Source organism: Zootermopsis nevadensis, unplaced genomic scaffold (genome assembly GCF_977971745.1).
Source record: "Zootermopsis nevadensis isolate Lab colony 2312 unplaced genomic scaffold, Znev_1.0 Znev_ptg000022l, whole genome shotgun sequence".
Classification (NCBI taxonomy): Eukaryota; Metazoa; Arthropoda; class Insecta; order Blattodea; family Termopsidae; genus Zootermopsis; species Zootermopsis nevadensis.
In genome coordinates, this window is record NW_028259154.1 from 15,011,823 (window position 1) to 15,035,396 (window position 23,574).

The 23,574-nt window shown below is 38.2% G+C and overlaps 1 protein-coding gene and 1 long non-coding RNA gene across 7 annotated transcripts in view; one reads left to right on the forward strand and one right to left on the reverse strand.

The window, feature by feature from the left end:
• The window catches only part of LOC110839727 (kin of IRRE-like protein 2), a 577,271-nt gene that overhangs the window by 328,176 nt on the left and 225,521 nt on the right, over positions 1-23,574 (reverse strand). The gene's annotated exons all lie outside the window — the stretch shown is intronic.
• On the forward strand, positions 15,294-15,751 carry LOC147873027 (uncharacterized). Its single transcript, XR_015536497.1, has 2 exons — positions 15,294-15,348; positions 15,510-15,751. It is a non-coding gene; the product is annotated as an uncharacterized LOC147873027 (long non-coding RNA).

Genomic DNA, 23,574 nt, shown 5'->3' on the forward strand with positions numbered 1-23,574 from the left:
GTCGTACAGCCTCCGTCTATACACGATAACACAACACAGCAAGACGCCAGCACAGCAGCCATGCCACGAGAAAGTACCACAATGATTTTCAGATTATCAGTCAATAAAAATAATAATTTCATCCATTCGTACCAGGAACCCAGAGTTTGATAAGTTTAAGACTGGAGTCACATCAAACTACGTGGCTAATACTTAAATGTGATGTAAACAAAATGCAATCTTCAGATTCACCGCTGTGAAAACCTCAAATCCTACATGTATACCCCTGTCATAAACAAAGGAGAATCTCAATATTACAGCATATTCAAAGTTATGCAACGTAATTAGTAATTCGAATGGTTATATAAGACGGTGTTGCACTGTGTTTATATAATATATCATTCTGTAACGGACGGATGAAAGATTACATTAATCAGACAGTAGCGTAGAGACGCAAACAGCTTCACTGCTGTCAACAGCTGAGAAGTGAATGAGACAACCGAAACTAGTGGACCCTCGAGACAATCATTGCATCTCTACCTGCCTTACTACTCCCTCGATACAGCCTGTTTACAAAATGAGTTCGACTTATATCCTCCAGACGGGCTTTATTATATCAATAATTAATCTTACCTTACGCCGATTACAAAATGGAATAAATCGAAAGAGACATAAATAAATTTTCTCTCATTTCTTCTACGTTTGACCAGATATTTGAAGCAATCTACCAAATATTAGAGTAAAACGCCTGTTTCAAGTTTCTACCATCTTATACTTAGGCTGCCCAAATCACTACTAAAGTTGAGATTATACAGAATGTTCCAGTTGAAACGCAAACCTAACAAGAACAGCATCTATAAGCTTTGTCTTGTATCGATGTCACGAAACTAGTTGTTCTTAGTTCTGTGTTTGTTGGAAAAACTTGCAAAATAATTTTACGTCAGATGCTGAAAATATCCATCACCCTCGCGAAGACAAATACCCATCCTTTTTACCGTGTTTCATGCAAAACTGTGAAGTGTGTTTGGGTCAATGCTGCCAACAGTTTCTTTAATATTGTGTTTCAGTTTCTCCATGCATCGTGGGGTATTCCAATAAACTACTTCTTTGGTAAATTCCCATACAGAAAAGTCTGGCGAAGTCCGACGAGGGACATGTTTCCTGTAGCAAACATATTCTGTGTCCGAAACTTTGTTACGTACCAGTCGGCGTATTGTCTTATTCTGTACGCATTTCTCAATGCTTCACGAACATTATAAAAATGTAATGAGGATGAACACAAGTTCTGCTCGTGAATACACCACGTTTGCACCTGCATAGCTTTGGCAATTGCCGTTAGAAGCGGCCTAGCAATAGCTTCAATGCTACGGGGGAGGTTTGGACAGTATATTACACAATGGTGGTCCTACTTTTTACCACATATTGTACCATAGAATGTGATTTCTTTCTGGTTGTGTTTTAAACGATAAACTCTGTATTTAATTAAAATGCTTCATATAACTTTTTCCAATTCTTATATACTTATACTGCGTACATATTTCAATAATACTGTGCATTAATTCAGAATTTAAAGTATTTTAAAATTTAAATTATCGTTCAGGTCCATCTGCTGCCACTTTGCCTCCTTTATTTTATGTCTGCATGTGCGTTTCGGGCATTCCACCACCATCGTCAGCCAATTCATATTCGTACTACTTTGGATAAGGAAATAATTTATGAAAGAAGTTGTGCCTTCAGGTTGTTTGAAGGTATAGTCTCCTAAGCTACTTGAAGAACTGCAATTAAATTCAGTACTTGAAGGTTTACGAAAATACAACAGAACAAAATTACATTTAATTCACACAACAGAAACAACACGTAATCAGAGCAACTTATTTATCTGCAAACAGTGATACCTATCTCAGACAGTGATATATGTCTCAGAAATAAGAAAACATTTGTTAAAATTTTACAATATAGATATCCAGAATTTGTTGATTCATTTAAGTTCAGTTAAGATATTAATAACCAAAAGCCTTAAAGAAGTGCCCCAAGGATACTGTTTTAAGATATTTTGATTGGAAATAAGCCCTACGACTGTGTGTAGAACGTGGTGTATTTATGCAACAAATCTTTACAATGTTAGAATAGGAACATTTAGCAGCTGCCTACTATTGATATTCTGTTAATCCTATTTGGAGTAAACTGTCACACACACGATTAAAGTTAACTCACATTTACACACATACGCTTCAAACAAGAACATTCATTGTTATCAGCCATAGAAAATATAATGCCGATTGCGCTCTGAAATTAGGATGTTACTATATACAGCATAAATTCGTTCTAACCGAAATAACGTTATGCAAGAGTTAGGCTGAATCAAGGTTTCTTATAACAGGGACCTACTGCACTAGTAACTTGAAACGATACAAATCATTTGGAAGTTTCTGCTACAGCCTTAAAGTGAAACTGTCGCCCTGAAATTTTACTGGCATAAAATGCAAATTATGACACTTCGTACACAGAATTATACTGATGGTCTGTGAGGAGACGGAAATCGTCTGCTTTTATACATCCTCCAGTATAGCGTTCAAAGCCCGCCAACTACGTTTGCAAACCTTAAGCCCTTTGAAGATGAGGGTTTGATACGATGCATATATGACGGGGAAACCAGATTTGTCTTTCACTGGAATTCGTGACATTAGTGTAAAATTTGTAAGGCATATATCTATCTGATTCCTTGGGAATAGATGTTTGGAATTAGTGGAAGAACATTAACAAACTCAGTGGTCTTGTTTTAATAGACAACAAAGTCAAGATTAACAAATCGGAGTGCACAAATAGAATATTAATATCATTTCAGGTCTTTATTAAACTGGTCTTTCGACAAAGAATTGAAGTTTAAAATTTCTGTTAAATAAAAATAGTTTCAATACTTCAATATATCATCTGTATGGGGTCGATGAAAAAAGCACAAAATTTTTACTGGAAAACCTGAAGGGAGGAGATCATTCAAAACATCAACTTGTGGGTTGAAGGACAATACTGAAATGGATCATACAGAAATGAAGTTTGAGGTTGTTAGTTGGATTCATCTGGCTCACAGAATGAGCCGGTGGCGGGCTAATGTGGGTTTCATAAAAGGCGGGGAATTCCATGGCCAGTCGAGTCTTTTTAATGCGTTTGGTATAACAGATCGCACGTTTCCTTATTCTATCATAATAAAATGTTTTCAATTCGGCCTTATGCAATTCTTGCCAGGTGTCTTTCAGCGACCGATGCTAACTTCAGAAGCAATTTCATCAAAGCTGATTCATCGGTTATACCGGACACGCTGGCAAATCTACTTCTTAACACGTTACTAGTGGATCGCCGCCCAGAACATGCACCGTCATTCATTCGCCATCCTCTGAAAATGTCAACCCATTTTCAAACATTCTTCCGGTTCTTTGGTTATCACAATAATGAACTGTCAATACTCCGTAAAATTCACTATCGTCCCAAATAATGTGTGACATGCAGAAATCAACAACTCATTCGTTATATCACGTCAGATACTAAGCTGCTCACTTGTTTCATGCTCCCTAGATAAATATATTTTCTCAATACTTTAAACATTAATTTATACGGTTCGCTAGAAGTAAGACAACATTTCGCATCTACATAAAACAAATGACAAAATCAATTTGTTACAACGTTACCCTCAGGTTTTCGAAATGTAAACGAGATAACATTTTTTCGAACTTGTAATTTCATTAATTTTCAAGATTCATTTTTATATTTAATCATAAACCTATGTTTATTATTGTTGTTATTAAATATACTTGGGTGGGATTATGCCGCTACCTGGTAACAATACCGTTCGAGAAACTGAAAATGTCACTTCTTCCCGTTTTACACCCAAAACGCAGTTTTCGATGTTGTAAGGTATAAATACATAACTATGTACTTATCTGCCAAAGTTTTTTTTTTAAAAAAACGTAGATCAGATTTCAGGGACGCGATACAGAAGCGGGTCATTTTAAACCCCAGACAGAAAGACTAGAGTCAGATGGCTTTCTTTAAAACGTTGGGTGCACACAATTCTCGTGCTAATTCTTTGTCCTCTCATATTAATTCACTACCTTACACGGTGGTCTAGCGGTAAGAACGCTGGCCTTGTAATCCTGGGGTCTCGGGTTCGATTCCCTGCGGTGCCCGAATTTATAACTTGTGTTGGGCAAGGCCGTGGTCTAGGCAACACGGAGTTTTCCTCCGGGGACTTCCCCGGTTTCTCCGTGACATCCCAACAATTACTCCACTCACACACAGAAGAAGGCAATGGCAAACCACTTCTGGATCATCTGCCAAGAACGTATATGAACAGGTCCCAGTCCGAGAAAAGGATGGAAGGATCCTGTTCATATGGACCTGTCGTCAGACAGAACACTAAATAAATAATAAAATTAATTCACTAGTTATTTTATTTATATTCAAGCAGAAATATTATACTAGGAGTTATTTTTACGCATTTTATTGAGGTATTTTATTAAAATTTCACACAATTCATTTAATGAAATATATGTCAAATAGGTATAATAGCTAAAACTATTATATATTTAAAATTAATCACTTGCTGTTGAAATTTTCCTAACGTAACAAACAAATAATGAACTATCTGTGGTAAAAGAACTGGAAGGATAACGCCAATAATACCACGGACAATATTAAACAGGACCCTGAAACGCTTCCCTCAAACTTAACAACGCTTTCCTGTAAAGACTATCACCAACACAGCCACTTCACCGTTTGATTACCTCCCACTTCCTTTCTAATTCTTCACACGGAAAGATGAGAGCAACAATATCAACCCTTACTATTCTTCTTTCATAAAGAAAATTTTCGCACTTGTTCACCCCATCCACTCCTTACAATCTTCACTCTAATTTTAAAATAACAAAGGTAACATTCACTCTCGACCTGTCACAATAAGAACGCAGGAAGTTTCGTTACAAATCTTTGTTAGAAAGCAATTTATTCTATCAATGCGCGCCAGCTTCCTTTACTTAAAGGAAAAAAGTAGAGGCACTCCCCAACTTACATTCTTTTCCCACACGTGTCAAAATTTCTGACCACAAAGGTACCGAGAAACTTTTGTCTCCTCCTTGAAGTGTATCGCTTCCTGGGAGACCTTTTGTACATGCGTCACAGAACACTCAAGCTCTTCATTGTACAAGCGTCTTAAATGCATTAATTGCAGCTTTTACCGCCAATATTATTTCGCCCCTGCTCCTTCACTTCAAATCAGGTTATTGTATAATCGACAGCGGTGCCGTATTTTTGTATTGGAGCTAAATTCAACGGTTCAGAAATTTACGTTACATCTGTCAAAAATCTTCTTCATTCTGTTCCATACAAAGAAATAAAACTAGCTAAATGCACAAAGATACGTATAAAAATAGAAATTGCAAGTCAGAAAAACGAACAAGCAAGATAAAAAATAAAGATACAAGCGAATATGCAGATAGATCGAATGAAAAATTTGAATAATAAGCAGGAGTACTCAGTATTATCAGGAGAACGAAATTAATTTACACTTTTCGTAGAGAAACCTCAAAACAGAGGATGCCACTACGCATACTCAGGCATAAGTTGTGAAAATAATATTGATTCCTTATTGCTTTTAAATGATACCATTAAACTGCATTTTACAACGGGGACTTGTAGAATGATTTATAAATGCTGAACACATGAGGGCAAGGTGTTCTCGAACAAGTACTAATATGATATTACCTACAAACTGTTGTTAAAGCCATCAAGTTATAAATTTTACAAAGCTTTCTTAATAAAATGGATAACGTTAAAAAGCAACCCAAATTTATATACGTGTCTAAACTGTATTTTTCTTATATTTGTAACTTAATTATTCTTAGTTTCAGCATCTGAAAAAGTGAACTGGGTTAATCATCGCCTTAATTGTTAAACGTTCCAATTAATCCTTATTCCAAAACTCCCAAACTTTGCGAGACGTTAGTTTAAAATGTTCCAAAGTCTTCGAACGTTTCTCAACCATATTAATGAACGGATATCAGTGCCGAAGGAAGACGATGTAAATTCATTAAACACAACCTTCATCTTAATTTAAGCATGAAAGGGGCCGGAGAAACTTTTTCAAATTTCATCCATTCAGGAGGATGAAAGGAGTAACGATCTTGCTTCTAAAGGGGGGCGGAGATAACTTTGTAGCAAGAGAAAGCAACTTTCTTATTTTTCACTCAACTGATATGCCTTGAGATTTCAGACTCTCACGATGGCGAGTATGAAGATGGCTGTCTTCTGGAATGTTACGCCGTGTAATGTATAGAAACTGACCAACGTTTCAGAGGAGCTTAATGCCACTCATCGCCCTGACAGAGGTATTAAGAAATTGTGAAACGTCGGTCAATTTTTACGAGGCTACACGGTGTAAGATCACTTTCAACTGATAAGCCATCTATAATAGCGAACCCTCGAGCACAGGGGCTCTAGTTGATTGTGATACTTGAGCTCGGGCTCGTAAAACCGTCCACACTTAAGGAGTCACACGAGCCGGTGTAGTCTGAATGTACATGAAGACTAGTCCAAGATAATGATGACGTTTCAAGTGGACGTACTCGCCTATTTCCCAAATAACTGACAGTTTCTATGCTTGAAACGCACTACACGGGTCTGTAAAACGTAATTCTGTGGTTAGAAAAGCTAGGTCCAAGATAAAAACAGCGGTTAGTCAGAAAATTTTGTGTCTAAAATAATGAAAATGTTATTTTGTTCATGTTAGCGTTGAATATAAACATCTTAAAAAATAACGAGGAAAAAATTAAGAAAAGAGTATTAAAATTAAGAAAAATTCATTCAAAACGCAATGAAGTCTGTTTCGGCGATAAGCCGTTTGTAAATTTTGTTACAATCCACCGTTTCGGAGGCTGTCTCTGACGCCATCATCAGGGCAGATCTGATGAGAGGTGCGAGTGAACGAAATAATTGGAAAAGCTGGCGAAACCATTCAGTCAGGAATTTCCACGTTAAATAACACATCTCGTGATTACATATCACACGTGCGTTTATGACTGCTGTGCTAGTTCTGTGTACCATTTTGAGCCCCTACCACGATTTTCAGTTTCCGTGTCAGGTCTGCCAACTATTTCAGCGGTAACTGCAGGCTTCATCTGCATTTACACATGTAAATCGGATGAAGAATTTCGCGTCTCGGGCTGATCCCCCGTAAAAAAATTTCGTACCAAATTCCTAAAAGGATTAATTGTTTCAGAAGTTAATTCTGAATTGGAACAAGCCACAAGGCCTAATCCGAAAAGCTTAAAGAAGAATTTCACGTCACATGAGATTAGTGAACTGACTTTACGCGCTGAGCCGTGTCTACCCCCCACCCCACCCCACCCCCTTCAACGTCTCGTCCCTTTCAAACCCGTCACTTTAATTAGAATCTAAAAAGCGGAGTTTTTCTTCCTTTTATGTAGAAAGGTATCGGTAAGGCCTTGATTAATGATTGAAACTTTGTTAAAAAGGGATCATTGAAGGAAGAAAAGGCCTTCAGTGTCTTCGTAATCAATTGAGTAGCATGCTCAGTATAAAGAACACGGCAAAGTAATATTGCAGCCTTTGGCCTGCCTTCAGAAAGGATTCAAGTAGGCCCTAAGTTAACTGTTTTAGCTACATACCGAATTTAAGTATTTTAATTGCTGATTTCGTACCGTGTGCAAAGGATTGAATAAATTCTGTCTAGAGAACCACTAACAGAAGTCGAAAAAAGGAACATAACTTTATAACAAACGCGAACAGAAGAAAAAGCTGCCGAATGGCGAAAAAGCTGCTTCGTATTCCCACTGATCAAAACTTGTCACGAAAGTCCCACGAGTTCTTGCACTTCTCCGACAGCCCTAGGCGTATATAAAATATTGACCGTACGTAATATTAACACCTTGACCCCTAGTGTTAACTTGCTTCATCAATCAATAACTCTGCATTTTACACATAATGTACAGGTTCCTTAAGTGTCTCAGAATAAACAGCGATTATTTCCTCGAATCACATTAGCCGACTGTTCCTTGCAACGATGATGCACTTTATTTTCTTTAAGATAACTGAATTATTAAACGTTATTTAGGCAAGCTTTGGCTTCAAATGGATGAACCACAGGTTTTTAATCACGTTATATATTCAATAATTAATTCAGTAATGTTTTATTATTTGCTATCTTCTTGATTGCATTTAACTCAGGCAGTAAAGTAACTACAGGCTTTAGACTAAATCAGGCGGTTCGATCCTAAGCAGAGGATGTTCTATTGAACAGCAATCCAGACGATTTCATGGCCAACACAACCTTCTACCAGATGGAACTGGCGGTTAAAGCGGGCGGCAACGTGGAGCTCACAAATCACATCTACATTCGTAGTGCCGAGTTAATAATGCATGGAGCTTTACTACCACGTCTCCTACACACTGTAATGTAGTTGCAACCATACTTCGTTGTACTTAGGCTCAGGAACAACCTCACCTTCACTCATCAGTCACAATAGAACACTAACGACTTGATTACTAAACCAAAAGTGTATGTGTGTTTGACCGTTCTATCAAGATGGGTGTTTCTGGATTGTTGTACCGTGTTGTGTGGTACAAGTTACCGACATTTGAGAGGTGCTTGCTGCCCCCATCTTAAGGGTGGAGGCAGTGAGCACCTCTGAAACGTCGGTAGTAACTTTTACCAGACTACACAGTGCAACAATCCACAAGATAGTCATCATCATACTCGCTGCCGCGAAAACTTCAAATCTGACCGTTCTCTGCAGTCACTTAGCAACTTCTCAAGCATTACTGACGGATGCAAAAAGAAAATTATCAACGTTATGGATGATTTCAGACTTTGACGACATTTCAAAGCATATGCTGATCGTGTTTTGGGGTGATCACACAGTATTCTTGTAAGATATATTGCCAACATTTCGGAGATCCTTAATGTCTCCGTCTTCAGAACTATTTTCTGTTATTTTCCGTTTCCCGTGTTCTATTTCCTCTTCTCACTACCTGACAGTCCCACACCTTCCACCCTAGTTTCTCACTGTGCCAGACAGTCGACTCATTTACCTCAAAGAAAGCGATCGGCTCCTTCAATGTTTGTCTGTGTATCTTGCCGTGGGTTATCGCTCGACGCTCAAGTGGCAGACTTGCAGTGTTCTGCAAATATCGGCAGGGGCCATCGACGTCCGGTTAAGTGACCAGTCTGCTGTAATGGCATTAGCTAAGGAAGATAACGCATTATGTGCTTCCCTAAGCCTGAACTGACAGGGACACATGCATGGTAGGTGTGTATGCAAATTTAAGAAACGTCGTGAGATGTCGGCCTACAGTGTATAAATGTATGTACTGCAGTGACAGATGACAAACTGAGACAAATGGACACATCAGATCTCTAGTCACAGAAAACCTCATAATGACCCAGAATCTAATGATCAGACATGAGACTTAAAATATGATCAAATTACCCAAAATAGCTCCAGACAGGCACAGATTTTAAAGGACTTGAATATACAGTGCTCTGATGATCGAAACAGTAACAATGACCGAAACGTCAGCAATTCGACCCACATACACGCATCAAAAATTACTGAAAATGAGTACTCTTTGGAAAACACTGACTTCCAAAGGTGTTCTTTACGCCACAACACACACGTTGTTGACGCAATGATGTGATTCGAGGCGATTATCAAGTCCTATGCATTCTTGCCCTAATGCCATACCATTTTATTCAGACTGGATGCCTCAGTAGTAACATTGACCCTGATAATGCAGAAGGAATGCCCCAAAAGGATAAACGTCCCCAGGTCATGCACGTTGAGTATCTTCGCGAAAAAGATAACGCGTCAGATGTTCGTCGTTCACGACACACCGTGAAGAAAACCTAAAAATGGAATGAACAGCAGCAAGTATTCACTGTGTTTGAATTATATTTCTTTAATTCTCGTATAAACAGACTGACTGAAGGATTCATTAATTAATTAAGGTTGCAAATAGCACACAGACGTAATAGCAGTTTGAGTACTATGACGTAATTATAAATGTATCCGCCACATGCAGTGTCCCACACAAGAATTCAAACAATCTGTGCAATACACACGCATGTAAGAACAAAAGCTGAGTGCACCATGAAAACGGAATGTTCTTTTTTTCCTAAAAAATAAACATGTCAGAAATGTTTTTGCGTAATATTCCACATCACACATAAATTGAAATATTGTAATTATTACATTGTTCGCTCACTCGTAAAAAATAAAACGTATCGTGCAAATTAACTTAGAACCATTATGATGGCACATGCGGCCGGAAAAGGGTGAAAGGGGGTTAAGAGGAGTTAATAAATCTCAAGTCTCTCGTCTCAGCTTTGCGTGCGTTTCAACGATTTCCCATCTCAAGTCCAGAAAAAAAAGTTTTATATATATCTACACGTTAAAACTGCCTCTGCCCGAAGTATTACGTTTTGTGTCACAATGGTAATTTATTGTAACAGTTCTCATGCATTCCTTGTCTGCCACGTACATTCGTACAGTGACGGGCAGGTTCTTTATATAGCACAGTAGCATAAAACGTTTATTCACATCCTCACTCATTACTCTCCACTAACGAGAAAGAAAAATGTTCTCGAGTTAAAGCTGTCATTACTACATTAAAAACATTTCCACGCTTTTTTTAGTAAATTTCCTTCACTAATCATAGACTAAAACGACTACGAGATCCGCGAACCACATACGACCCTGGTTTTATTTTCGTATTGCCATCAACATGAATCGTACATTTAATATAATATATATTCGATGCACAAAATGAATCAGATCTATATTAAGCTTTTAATGAAAATGGTGAGACAGCTAAGTCAGTTAAGTGACTGGTCATGAACTAGAGATGATCAGGCTTCGAATATGGGGGTTCTTTCCTCTGCTATCACATCCAGAAAGGCTCTGGGACCCAAGCAACCTCCTGTCCTACAGACATCGGGAATTATTTACCCAGGGGTAAAGTACCTCTACACAGCCAACAGCCTTCTGGCCGCCCTATTCCCAGATAGAGAGAGAGAGTCCTCGCTACAAAGCGAATACTAGAGGCTGTATGGGCCTCGCAGCTGGCGCTAATGTTGTTAACAAAGAAAAATCCTTGTCACTGTCGAGAATTAATCCTTGTCGTCCAGTCTCCTAAAACAATCAGAACACTGTCGATGTCAGTCTTTAGTCCTGAAGATGGGAGTAGTATATTCCTCCAACATGCACGCATTTACCTTCAAGTCTACAAGGCGTTACAACCCAGATGACCAACATCGATGGACATCTTCACCATCGTGAAAACTTCAAATTTCATACAATCAGAACATTACTGTAATAACATTTTCATTTTTGGAGAAAAATTGTCTAACAGAATGCTGAAATATTTAGGAGCAAGTAATCAGAACGATGCTCGTGTTCTTTTTCATAGTTGTACGTGGTCGGGATACATCTGCACCAAGAATCCGCCAGTCGGTTCAGTATTCATTCTGAGTCGGCACGGAAAGAGAATGGGAAGAGATGAAGAAAGAAAGCGAACACACACACACACAAAAACACTTATGAAAGAGATTGATAATACGTAGCGAGGTGAGAAGGAGGAGTGAATTTTAAAACAACCCTTTGTTATGGAATAGTGGGAATTATTTATGATCACAGTTCAGTAACTTGGGCTTAACGAGTCACTGAAGAGACCTCAAGAAAAGGTTTCCGCTGCTCTACGTATAGCACACACCTGCCGTTGAGTGATACTAAGTTAAACTTCCTCATTCTTACCCTACAGATAAATATGGAATGAGTGGGATATAAATTACTGGAAGGTAGGGTCAGAAAATATATAGTAAAACACGAGATGAATACAGAAATGGGAGAAAAATTAAAAAAATACGAAGAAGGTAGGAAAGTACGGGAACATACACACAGGTTTATAAAGAGGAGAAAGAGATAAAACAGGTGAAAACAAATTGTTTGGACAGGATGATAAAGAAAATGAAGGCAACACTTTGACAACAGTGAAGAGCAGAAAAGGGTGAAAATGGAGTAACGATAACGATGGAGAGATAGGAAGAGAAACTGAAGAAGAGACGTCCAAAGAGACAGAAAACATAAAAGAATGAAGATAAGGCATTACAATATTTGGACATGGAAGACCAGAACGAAGATGGTAGTAAGATTACGCAAGAATCATTTTTGGGAAGAAATTTCGAAAACTGGGGGTGTGGAAAGTGCCTCGAGATCGTGTCCAATGATAGACATTGATATTAGTGGTGTTGAAACTTAGAATTCTGATATCTGATTAAAATCAAGTTGTTCGCATTCGCTCGTTTCTCTGACGGACTAATTAACGGAATGACTGACAAATTTGAAAAAGTTACTGACCCACAAACAAGGAACTAATTGATAGTTATTTCACATTATTCTGTCCAGTACTAAAAATATTCGACATCTTTGACACTATTATAAACCGTCCGGGGTGGACATCGACCGGATACAAAAGATGAGCATAGTCATAGTTTTCCAACTTCGGAAATTCTGTTACCTGAACTGACCACCAATCAATTGCTGTTCTATAATAACAACAAAACACCTGGAAAGTACTGGATCTGCTCGTACTTTACCGATTTCCTGACTGCCTGTTGGTAGGTTGGCCTATGCTACAACAGGAACTAGGTACATAGGCAGTACTTTTAGTTACAACATTGAATACATTGGTTTAACTTGACCGAAAATCTCTGAGGAATTGTTTGAATGTCAGCCCGGAGTGAGCCAAGCAATAAATAAATCAGTCATATATACAGGGTGAGTCAGAAGTACGTTTACAAACTTCGTGTGCGTGTTTCAGGATCAAAAATAAGAAAAAATGTTCCTATGAACTTGGGGTCGCAAATTTTTCATTTTCGAAATAATAGCCAAAAATAATTTTCAATGTATGCTTTTATTGACAAGTATAAGGACAGGGATGTTTCTTTATAACAGATTCTCAAAGGCTGTTCCTCCATTCTCCACTCATACACGAGCACGACGTACACAAGACTGACGAATTCGTTCGTACACACCAGGTTTTCCCCGAATCATCTGGCATGCTTTCTGCACACGTTCCCATAGGTCGTCATAATTATTTATAGGTGTTGCATAAACGACGGACTTCAAGTGACCCCACAGATAAAAGTCCAATGGAGTCAGGTCCGGTGACCTCGGTGGCCATGCTACTGGGCCACCACGCTCAATCCATCGCTGAGGGTACTGTTCATTGAGATGATATCTGACGCGATGGGATAAGTGTGCTGGGGCTCTGTCGTGTATAAACTACATTTTTCTTCTTGTATTCAGTGGTACATCTTGAAGGAGACGTGGCAAGTGTCTTCTTAAGAATCGCCGATATGAAGGTCCTCTTAGACGCGATGGAAGCATGTGTGGACCAATAAGCATGTCGCCAACAATTCCTGCCCAAACGTTAATTGAAAATCTTTGCTGGAAGCTGGATTCACTTTGATATAAAGTAAATTCACTGAAACTTATTTTTGACTATTTCGAAAATGAAACATTTGCGACCCCATGTTCATAGGAACATTTTTTCTTATTTTTGAACCTGGAACACGCACACGAAGTTTGTAAACATACTTCTGACTCACCCTGTATATAGTCCGTATCGTTTCAGGAAGACCATACGGTTCAGAACAGTGTGCAATAACTGGTCGAGTTTCAATCGCTTCGCTAGTTACCTTACGTTACAACACGCAACCCATCAAAACACGTCACCTTCTCATGTCTCGTGATGTCAGGTACAGGCAATGCTTAATTCATTTCCATTATCAGATCCTTTGATAATTTTTCATGTTATCCGTTGCCCATCAGAACTGACTACCTGTAATATTGAAGTATAATTCGAAGACCACACTCATAGCGCCGTATCAAATACGCCAGTCCTTTTCCGAAACACGAGTTCAGATCTTTAATTAGGCTCGCGCATTAATCCTTTGCTTAGTGCGTGTGACTAGTCTACTACATGCTGCTGTGAAGTTATATTCTGATTTCTGACTGTAATCGCATGCAACGTGCAGGGTCCAAGACGATGAGTCAAACGATCGCACGCGACTTTTATGCCAGTGGTCAGCCATCTGTTCTTTCAATACGCGACCTGCAGTAACTCCTAATCCTTCATCAATTGGGAAATTTTCAAATTTTTTATCTCCTATGTTGAACTTATAAAGCTTTTAATATATATGAACAAGTTAGAAGACTTAATAAATCAACAGTTATGCCCACATTATTCTTGACTTTATCATCTCTGTCACTTTTACGTACACATTTCACTATCTTTAAGTATTAGTTATTATTTAACTATATGTTTCGACCAAAAATTAACATCAACAGGTTTCTAAATTGTACAGAAGCTACTGCACGTCTACGTTTCAAGTGACAGTTATGGGTATTAGATATTTAATTCCGTCGGTGGTAAAACACTGGATAAAATACAACAAAATAATATACCAAAATCTTTAACACAATTCTTTGCAGCATGGTAATGACGTGTTGTTTTCTTGCTGCTGCTATCTGTGGAATGGTGATTGTCTGTTTCGTATTCTGTCGTCGACTGACAGTGATATTGAAGCCAAGAATACATCAACACCACAGCAGATGCTACACTACAGAAAAGTTACACAAACTACCCGATCATTCTCGAAAATAACTTCAGAATTCCGACCATTACCACTTCGTACATCTACAGATAAATTAAAATGCTTCATACAAATCCTGTAGATATGTTTGTGGTCCATCTCCGTGACAAATTTCAGATTTCTGGCTTAAAAGGCACATTATATAGCCCCGTGTATTCAAATTTTGTAAACTAATAGTTTACAAAGAGAAAACTTTGCGATTTTGAAGATATGAACATGGATAACATGCGGTTTTATATGGTGGGAACTACGTTTCACATCGTCGTTTGTCGCCTTCTCGTTCGTCCCCTGAATTGCTGTTTCAGCTAACCAGCAATATTGTGACAAGTGTCGCCACAGTGATTTCTGGCAGGTGGTATACACTGGATTATGACGCTAAGCACTAATGGACGTATACACGAGTACTTAACACCGAATTAAATGTTTTAACAACATTTCTGGTATTTTATAGAAAAAGTGAAAATAAAAACTTCCCTTAAATATTTATCACAGACAAACCATTCAGAAGGCATGTTCTTGAAAATACCGTAGGAAACACTGGAAATCGTACCACGTATTTACTTTTTCTGGAACACGCTAATAGAAACAAATACTTAGTTGCTGTCTGCCATTCCGTAACATCGGACAAGCACCTCACACACAACCCGGTATGTTATAATACTTTATATTTTGTGATTACATTTCTTTTGCTTGTATTACGATATATTTGAGAAATTCTTTAAAATAAATTTAAAATTAGAATAAAATTATTCCATTTCCTATGTCAGTAGCCAGGATCACGATATGAAAAATAAAATTGATTTTGCAGATATAAGGCACCCAGGCGCAGCCTCCAAAATTAAATGGAAGAAGCCTGGAGATTAAACAAATAAAATCTAAACGGGTAGAAACAAAATCAGTATACGCAGAGCAGCAGATACAACAGTTTTAATTTTAATTTTGATTGATAGACCTGACGATGATGGAATTGAACATCGAAACATGTCGTCATTTTAAAATGTAACAATATCAAAAATGTTGAAATGTTATAATTTTATGTAATTTTAACAATCTATAAGCTTGTGTAAGGACGGAAAATAAAATTAGTATAATCTGATGTTAAATAAAGTAGAATTCATGTTCCAGAACACGAAACTTGTCGGGGGTGAAACAAATTCTGAGACAAATGCGGGAGTGATTTTTAAGATATTAAATTAGTTGCCAGTCAAACCCGTAAATATGCCTTGCTAAGACAATGATTGCATCTGAATCTATTAACCCGTAACATTGAACACATTCCTAAATCAGAAATTTCATTAAACAATCCATAAGTTACGAGAGATCTCGCAGGGTCGTGTTCATCCAGGTTCTTTCTAATATTCGTCGACATACCGGCAAGTCTTAATGAAGTTTTTCGAGACTATTTATAAATCTTAGCAGGAAAATGTCGTGGTAGAATGTTGAAACAGGGCATTACCGCAAACTCCTCCAACCTTTCCGATTCACCGTGCTTAAAACTCACCTTAGTTAGCGCTAAACATCTCAGAAGTTCGTAAACTCTCGTTAGACTTTGCATCTCATTTAAAAACACTGGCACTTCTGACACGGATTTCATGTTTGGAAGATCAATAAAAGAAAGACGTCTCGCCCTTTCTCAGTTGTTAGAGCTAGAGAAGTAGACCTGCAAAGTTTGAGGTGTTCACGGTCTAGCGTGAGTGAAAATACTTTATTATCACGTTCGTGTCTGTCTGTTGCATTTTTCCTAGGAGGTAGCCAATCCGCACGACCATTGCCACTGTTGCGTTACAATAGAAACTGTCGTCACTGTTGGAACATATATTTTACTCAACAATGACAAATTTTATGTGGCGTCAAGAACACTTTTGGAGTATCAAAGACCTTCAAATGTTTGTTTGTTTGTCATCAGTCTTCCGACTGATTTGATGCGGTCCTCCATTTTCGCCTATCTTGCACCAATCTCTTCATTTCCACATATTTTTTACAGCTCACATCCTCAAAATCTGCGTCACATATTCCAATCTTTGTCTCCCCCTACAATGCTTCCCTTCAGCTGTTCCTTCCATTACCAAATTAGCCAATCCTGGGTGCCTCAGAATGTGTCCCACCATCCTATCTCTTCTTCTCGTAAGATTTTTCCTTCGCCTATCCTGTCTAAGACCAGCTCATTTCGTACTTTATCAGTCCACTTAATTTTAAACATTTCAAATGCTTCTATCCTCCTTCTTTCTGGCTTTCCCACTGACCATGTTTCGCTTCCGTATAGCGCTGTGCTCCATACATGTAACTTAAGAAAAATCTTTCTTATTCCATGTCAATGTTTGACACTAGTAGACTTCTCTTCAAATAGATCTTGTTAATAACTATTCGTTGTCATGGAGATATACAAATAGAAGTAGGTGTAATATATAACTTGATCCCGTATTTACTTTGACCATCGTCTAAAATACAGAATTATAAACTATGAATTTTCGGAAGCCACATACCTGATCTGAATCTGGCTCAGAATATGTTATAATTAGGCATATAATGATATTAATTGTAGTAGTAAGTGTTCTGTGAATCTGCATTGTGGTCTTCTACGTTACAATTTATATTTTTTATTACCTATGATAAACGAACTTCAAGGAGCAGAATCTGTCTTAAGAATATAATAGTTGCTCAGCTAGTTAAGAATGTCCCCGTCTTTTATGGAACTCCAAGTTTCGTTACCATGTTCATTAAAGTCAGAAACTGGACTCAATCATGAGCCATCTAAATCCACTACACACGTTTACATTACACTATTTAATTATCAAATTTGTTAGGTATAAACTCTGCATCGTCCTCCTCAGTTAATGTCTCTGCGTCACAGTGTAGGACAAAATCATAATATAAAACTGTTTTGAAAAATTGAAGCGAAGAGACCACGGGAGTAGTAAATGAACGCGGGGAGGGGGGCGTGGTCTCTTCCCTTAATTTATTCAGAACAGCTATATATTATGGTTTTGTCCGCATTTTGGAGAAAAGACATTAATTGAGGACTACGATACAAAGATTATACACCTGAAACGACAACACTTATCATACCTCATGTTTCAATAATTTAAAATTCTTTAAGCTTTGCATAATTTTGGGAAAAGGGTAATTATACTGTATTTTAAATTCTTAAGTCCCTATTTTATCACGAAGACATATAAACACGTTGAAAATATATTTCAGAAAATTCATGATGACAAAGAGGTAAAGACAAAGCGAAAACTGCATATAGAATTAACATGTAATATTGATTCTGGCTAAACTCACTAATTTTAACACCCCCTCATACATCTCTTTTTACTTGTTCTGGCGATAAAAGAGGTAGGTGGGATGGTTTGTGTTTCTAGGGGCGGGGTTCTTTAGTAAAATTTATGGATTTTGATTCTTAATGACAGTTGGTGTCTCTCTTCACTCTATAGCCGCAGCGGTACGTCCACGCTCCTCTGTAACCAACCCTTCAAGCCGGCACCAGACTCTTGAGTTAATTCAATCGACGCCAGCAAATTTCAAACAAAAGCCTTTTGAGTGTTATTGGCACGTACAGTTCGGAGTTCAAAATAAACCAACAAACGCGAGCGAGTTGAGGACGAAGAGACAAAGACGAACGACATGGATCAAAATGCTGACAAAAATACATAACCAGCCCCCACTTTTGTCTCATTGTGTCCATAAGAACATCACCAGAATATTTTTAAACCGTAATTGTCGATGGCGGCGGAATTAATTTTTTGCTAACAAAGAGTACGGAACGCTAATTGTAGGTTAAAAGGCGGAATTAGGAAGGCCTGTGACGAGCAGAGAGATACAAATGGCCACCATGCCCTGGCTAACAAGTTTTTGTACACTTTCAGTACTTATATCGCACGCTTCTTGTGAACTGACATGAGAACGTCTGAAGATTTCTGTCTTCTGGGTTGTTGCGCTGTGTAGTCTGGTCGATGTTTACGAACGTTTCAGAGGTCATACTGCCTCCGTTATCAGGATGACTTCTGAAACGTTGGTAAAAACATCGACCAGACTACACAGCGCAATATCCCGGAAGACAGAAATCTTCATACTCACCGCTGTTAAAACCTCAAATCTTACATGTCGACTTCTTTTCACGCTTGAAGTAACAGAATACTTTATATACCAGCTATCTGGTCTGCCAATGTAGAACCTGGCATATGAGACGTTCATTTACAATGTTTTCATCCAAAAAGTTTTATCTAAAACTGAAAACAAACAATTTGTTTCAAATAAAACACGACATTCACACAATATATCACAAACACAATGTTCACACGTAACACGACTAGCCCTCTAGCTTCGTTCGCAGTTTACAGTCTCCTTCACACTGAAAAAATTCGACGTCTCTTTCAATTTAGCGACATATCCTGACTGGGCGTGGACATTAGCTCCTTTCGTCACCCGCTGTTCCGCTACTAAGGAACATGTAAGTTTTTTCGTTACAGAAGTACTCACATGCCGCTTTGCATAAAGAAAGCCATTGTTTTAAATAGCTACAAAGAAAGTCTAGTCAGGGACATCGTTATCGTTGTTCGAAAACTCGATAAACAATTTGGTTTTTACACGTCAGACGATAAGATAAAAGATGATTATTTGATAGCAGCAGGAGTATCCAGATCTTAATAATCTTCTTGTATCATGAGTATTACTTGTATGTATAAGTATCATTATAGTTATTGGCATGTTTTTAAAGGCATGTCAGCTGTTTTATTAATATTATGCTTTGTATTCTGGTGAAGACGAAAGAAGACGACGAACTAGTTTCGCTTTTCTGCATGGACACTACTATAAATACATACTATGGCTCAAGAATGTCCACTGCGCTGGTTGGAAATCATTCCTAAGACCTACACAGTTATTTTGAGAGTACATGAGGAAATATAACTGTGACACATCCAGGTTAACAACCGTTTGTAACAAACTGCCTATAAAGCAGCCTCTGCTGACTACAGTAAGTAAAACACACTGAAGATGGACACTTTAATGAGGTCTTCCCTTTATTAAAGGGTACATATCCTTGAAGCGCATGATAAACTGTGTGTAATAAAGTCAGCAGTAACAAAGTTTCTGGCCCACCGCATTCCAGAAATTCCAATCCCTCCGTTAAGTTATTCAGTACCTCGTTCAAAACTTTCACGAAGCATCCTTCTGATACTTTTCTTCCTTTTCATTAAAGCCCATTTTCCCTTGTCCCTAATTGCGAGCGACTGTATGTAAATTCCACCACTCAAATAACGTACAAACGTGTGTGCTTTAAAATGCCTCACTAATACCCAGATAACAAACACGAACGCTGTTCACAATGCTAGCCTCAATTCAAGGGAAAGAGTAGAGCCATGCGCTTTATGAACGCACCGCGTCACACACCATGCTTGTGAATCAGTGGTGTGCGAACCACCATTGAATCGCGAGATTATTTTACGAGGTCGATGGAACATGAAATTAGTGAGACTTCAGTTTCTTGAGGCGGTGAATATGAAGATGGCTGTCTTCTTGGTTGTTGCGCCATGTAGTCTGGTAGAAATCTACCGACGTTTCACGGGTGTTGCTGCCTCAATTACCCTGGTGATGGCGACAGTAAGCATCTCTCAAACTGGTGGCGGCGAATATAAAGATATCGCCCTAATATATGACCATATCGCTCGTTTCATTAGGTGTTCTATTCCTGTATTCAAATTTCCTATCTTGATACCAATACCAAGTCCAGCATGAACTGAATTTCTTTTTATACGACACGCACTGCCTGCCTGGTTCATATTTGTCGCTGTTACGAACTGTGAACTAAGACAAGTCACACAGTTATCATAGGATTTAATCTATAAGCCAGCGCATTCTGATGTGTTTTTCAAATAATTGCAAAAAAAATAAAAAAATAAAATAAAATGAATATACAAATAAAATAAGCACTCAAAACTTGATTCATAGAAGGGTAATACATATATGATTTAAAACGTTCTCGTAACTCAATAAAATCTTCTCGGAAGATCAGCAGCGTCAAATAGTTTAAAAAAGAAACCGACGTTTCACAGACCATCTCTGTCCCTGAAACGTCGGTTTCTTTTTTCAACCATTTGACGCGTCTGATACCCCAAGATTTTACTAGGGTAACACATAATTAGGACAAAACCTACGTGTATCAGAAACCCTTTCATTGTCAATAAATTACATTCAGTTCAGAACCATGCAGCTGACAACAGGAAATGTTCAAACAATAAAACTAATAAATAAGTGTCAGGCCGGTGTTATATTATGCAACAATTCCAAAAACAAAATTCAAAGTTAAATTAAATAAAACAGTATAAATATCACCATAAGAGATCTGTCACTGAATGTAATTCATATAGGTCTACAATACTGGTAGAACCATTATTTATAAGACTTTTTACGGCCTCAAACACTTGCTGAAATGACAGTCATCAAACGCAGAACTGTGTGTGCGTTAGTAACGTATGAATAGTTCCCAAACTCGTTATTTCTGATTCTGTACAAATCACTACCATTGATGCTCAATTATATCAGATGCAGATTGGTGTGTAACACTATGTACATAGTTAATTTATTTTCCTCTTTGTTTTGATAAACATACACAGCATCACAAATGTTTCAAACAAAAGTTATAGAGCTTCATGACAGCCGATATTTTGTAACGTCAGTCCTTTAAAAAATAACGAAGTTTAATTTATGTAAAACGGGTCAAAGGATCGATACGGATCAAAATCGAAACCGTGCCATAACTTACACCGTAAAGAAACAGTACAAACTTTAATCCATCGAGTGACTTCTTAGAAAAAAAGCACGTGGTTGGACATACACGACCTCAACATGAATGTTTGGCACGCGTAGTGAAAGTACGCCTAGACCTATTTTCCTAGCAAAATAAAGTTAGGCAGTACATAAGAAACATCTGAGGAAAGGCCTTGTTCTGGATTGTGAATCCTTGTTATAAAATTTGAAGTTACGTAAATGAGTTTCGAGACTTTCCCTTAAAATGTGGCTCTCTAGTTTTACCAAATTATTTTCTGGGAGCCTCACTTAATGGCACCTGCACCTTGTCGTGGTGGTGGGGCTTGAGTACCTCAGCGACCCCAAGTGTTATGCTGGCGGTAGCAAAGCTACTGGTAGGGCCTCCCTAGCCAGATTGGTCGAGGGAGAGAGGTCACACTAAGACAGGTACCCTGGTCCTCCAGGTTGGGGGTTGGTCGCAAGGCTAACAACCTTGCACCGTAAAAAGGAAGATGTTTCGAAACCTCAATCAAAGCCTCGGACAGACGGACCTAACAGAGGGCCGAATGGAAGAACGGAATTGAGGAGGCCATGGACCGAATACGGACCGGAGAGCCATAGAATAAGAAGAAGAAGAAAATTTTTCTGGGAGTCCCCAAATTCCAGACACAATGAAATAGTTCTTATTAAATATATTTAATACTGCTTCAGACGGCCATCAATGCAGTTCATTTTGTGGGATTTGTAGTCATTGCTGTTTATTGTTTAATATTATACACTCTTCGTTTTATAAGAATGACTGAGAGGAAAAACGTCAAGATTAATCAGCTTTTCCGTTGATAGAACCAAAACCCGAATCTGTTTACGTCAGTTAAGCGGAAGTCCATTGTAAGCATTGTCAGTGATCTTTTAAAAAAGAGAAGACTATAATATCATAATGATTTATAAGCAATATTGTAATTCCATATCTGATCAATACTAAGGAGATCCACATTTGAAAATTAAGCCCAGGGTATTCGTAACCTTCCCCAAATTAGTTCCGGAAAATACATTAGACATTAAACGCTGCCTTCCATACCATTTCCAACACATCATTCACATTTTACCATTCGGCTCTAATAATCTAAACAGTTGAGACAGCAATTTTAAGTGAACACAGTCCAAAAGAGACTCTATTTGAATAGTAAGTGTAACTAATGCTACAATAAGGTATATACTTTTGTAGACACCTTATACACAGTGTTTGCAACTAAATGTTTCAAACAAAGAACGTGGGTGGTGCAGTATTTTCAAGTCCTTGCGTGCTGGACCACCCAGAGTGTTACGGTCAACAGTAACCTCTCACCAGACACTGACGGAAACTCCTTTCTAACTATCTGAAAATAAAGACTCACTGACTCGCCTTAACATATCCTTCACCCTAGCGTTACTTTTGTCTTTGCGCCATATGCCCTATAATATATTAGTTCCAGTCTTAGATTAATGGCACCCACAAGGGTGGAGGCGTCACATCCTGAACGTACTCCTAAACCAAGCTAGACCTCAGCACGCGATATGCTGGCCTGAAGTATTCCACTCCTCAATCTTAATTAACGAGAATACACAACAAACCAACTCGACTGTGCAGGAAATTTCTCGGTTACATTGCAGTCACTTACCTGGTCAAATATCCCCCCACTAATTTGTAAATAAAAGATTCATTACCGTATTTATAAAAGCACAAAACTGAACTCTCTCGTGATCTACATTAAACCAGTCCACACCCCCACACAAAATTTTTAAATCCATTGCAGACTGTTGTTCCATCTATTACTAGGCCTTCCAACTGGCCTCTTTGCTTGAAGGCGTAAAACTAAACTTCTGTTTATCTCATCTTCGCCCAAGCATCCAGTAAGTCAGACTTATCACATCCCCAGAGTATAAATCACATCCATGTTACACGAAGAGCACATATTACAAAGCCGGACATCGTATTCGGGAGGTCATGGATTCAAATCTTGGACCAGAGGTTGGTTATCCTAGTAGGTTTTTGTGGTTTCCCTTAGTCTCCCCAGGAAAATTACGTGACAGTACCTTAAATTAGGCCACGACCGCTTCATTCCACATCCTTTCCAATTCATTATTCA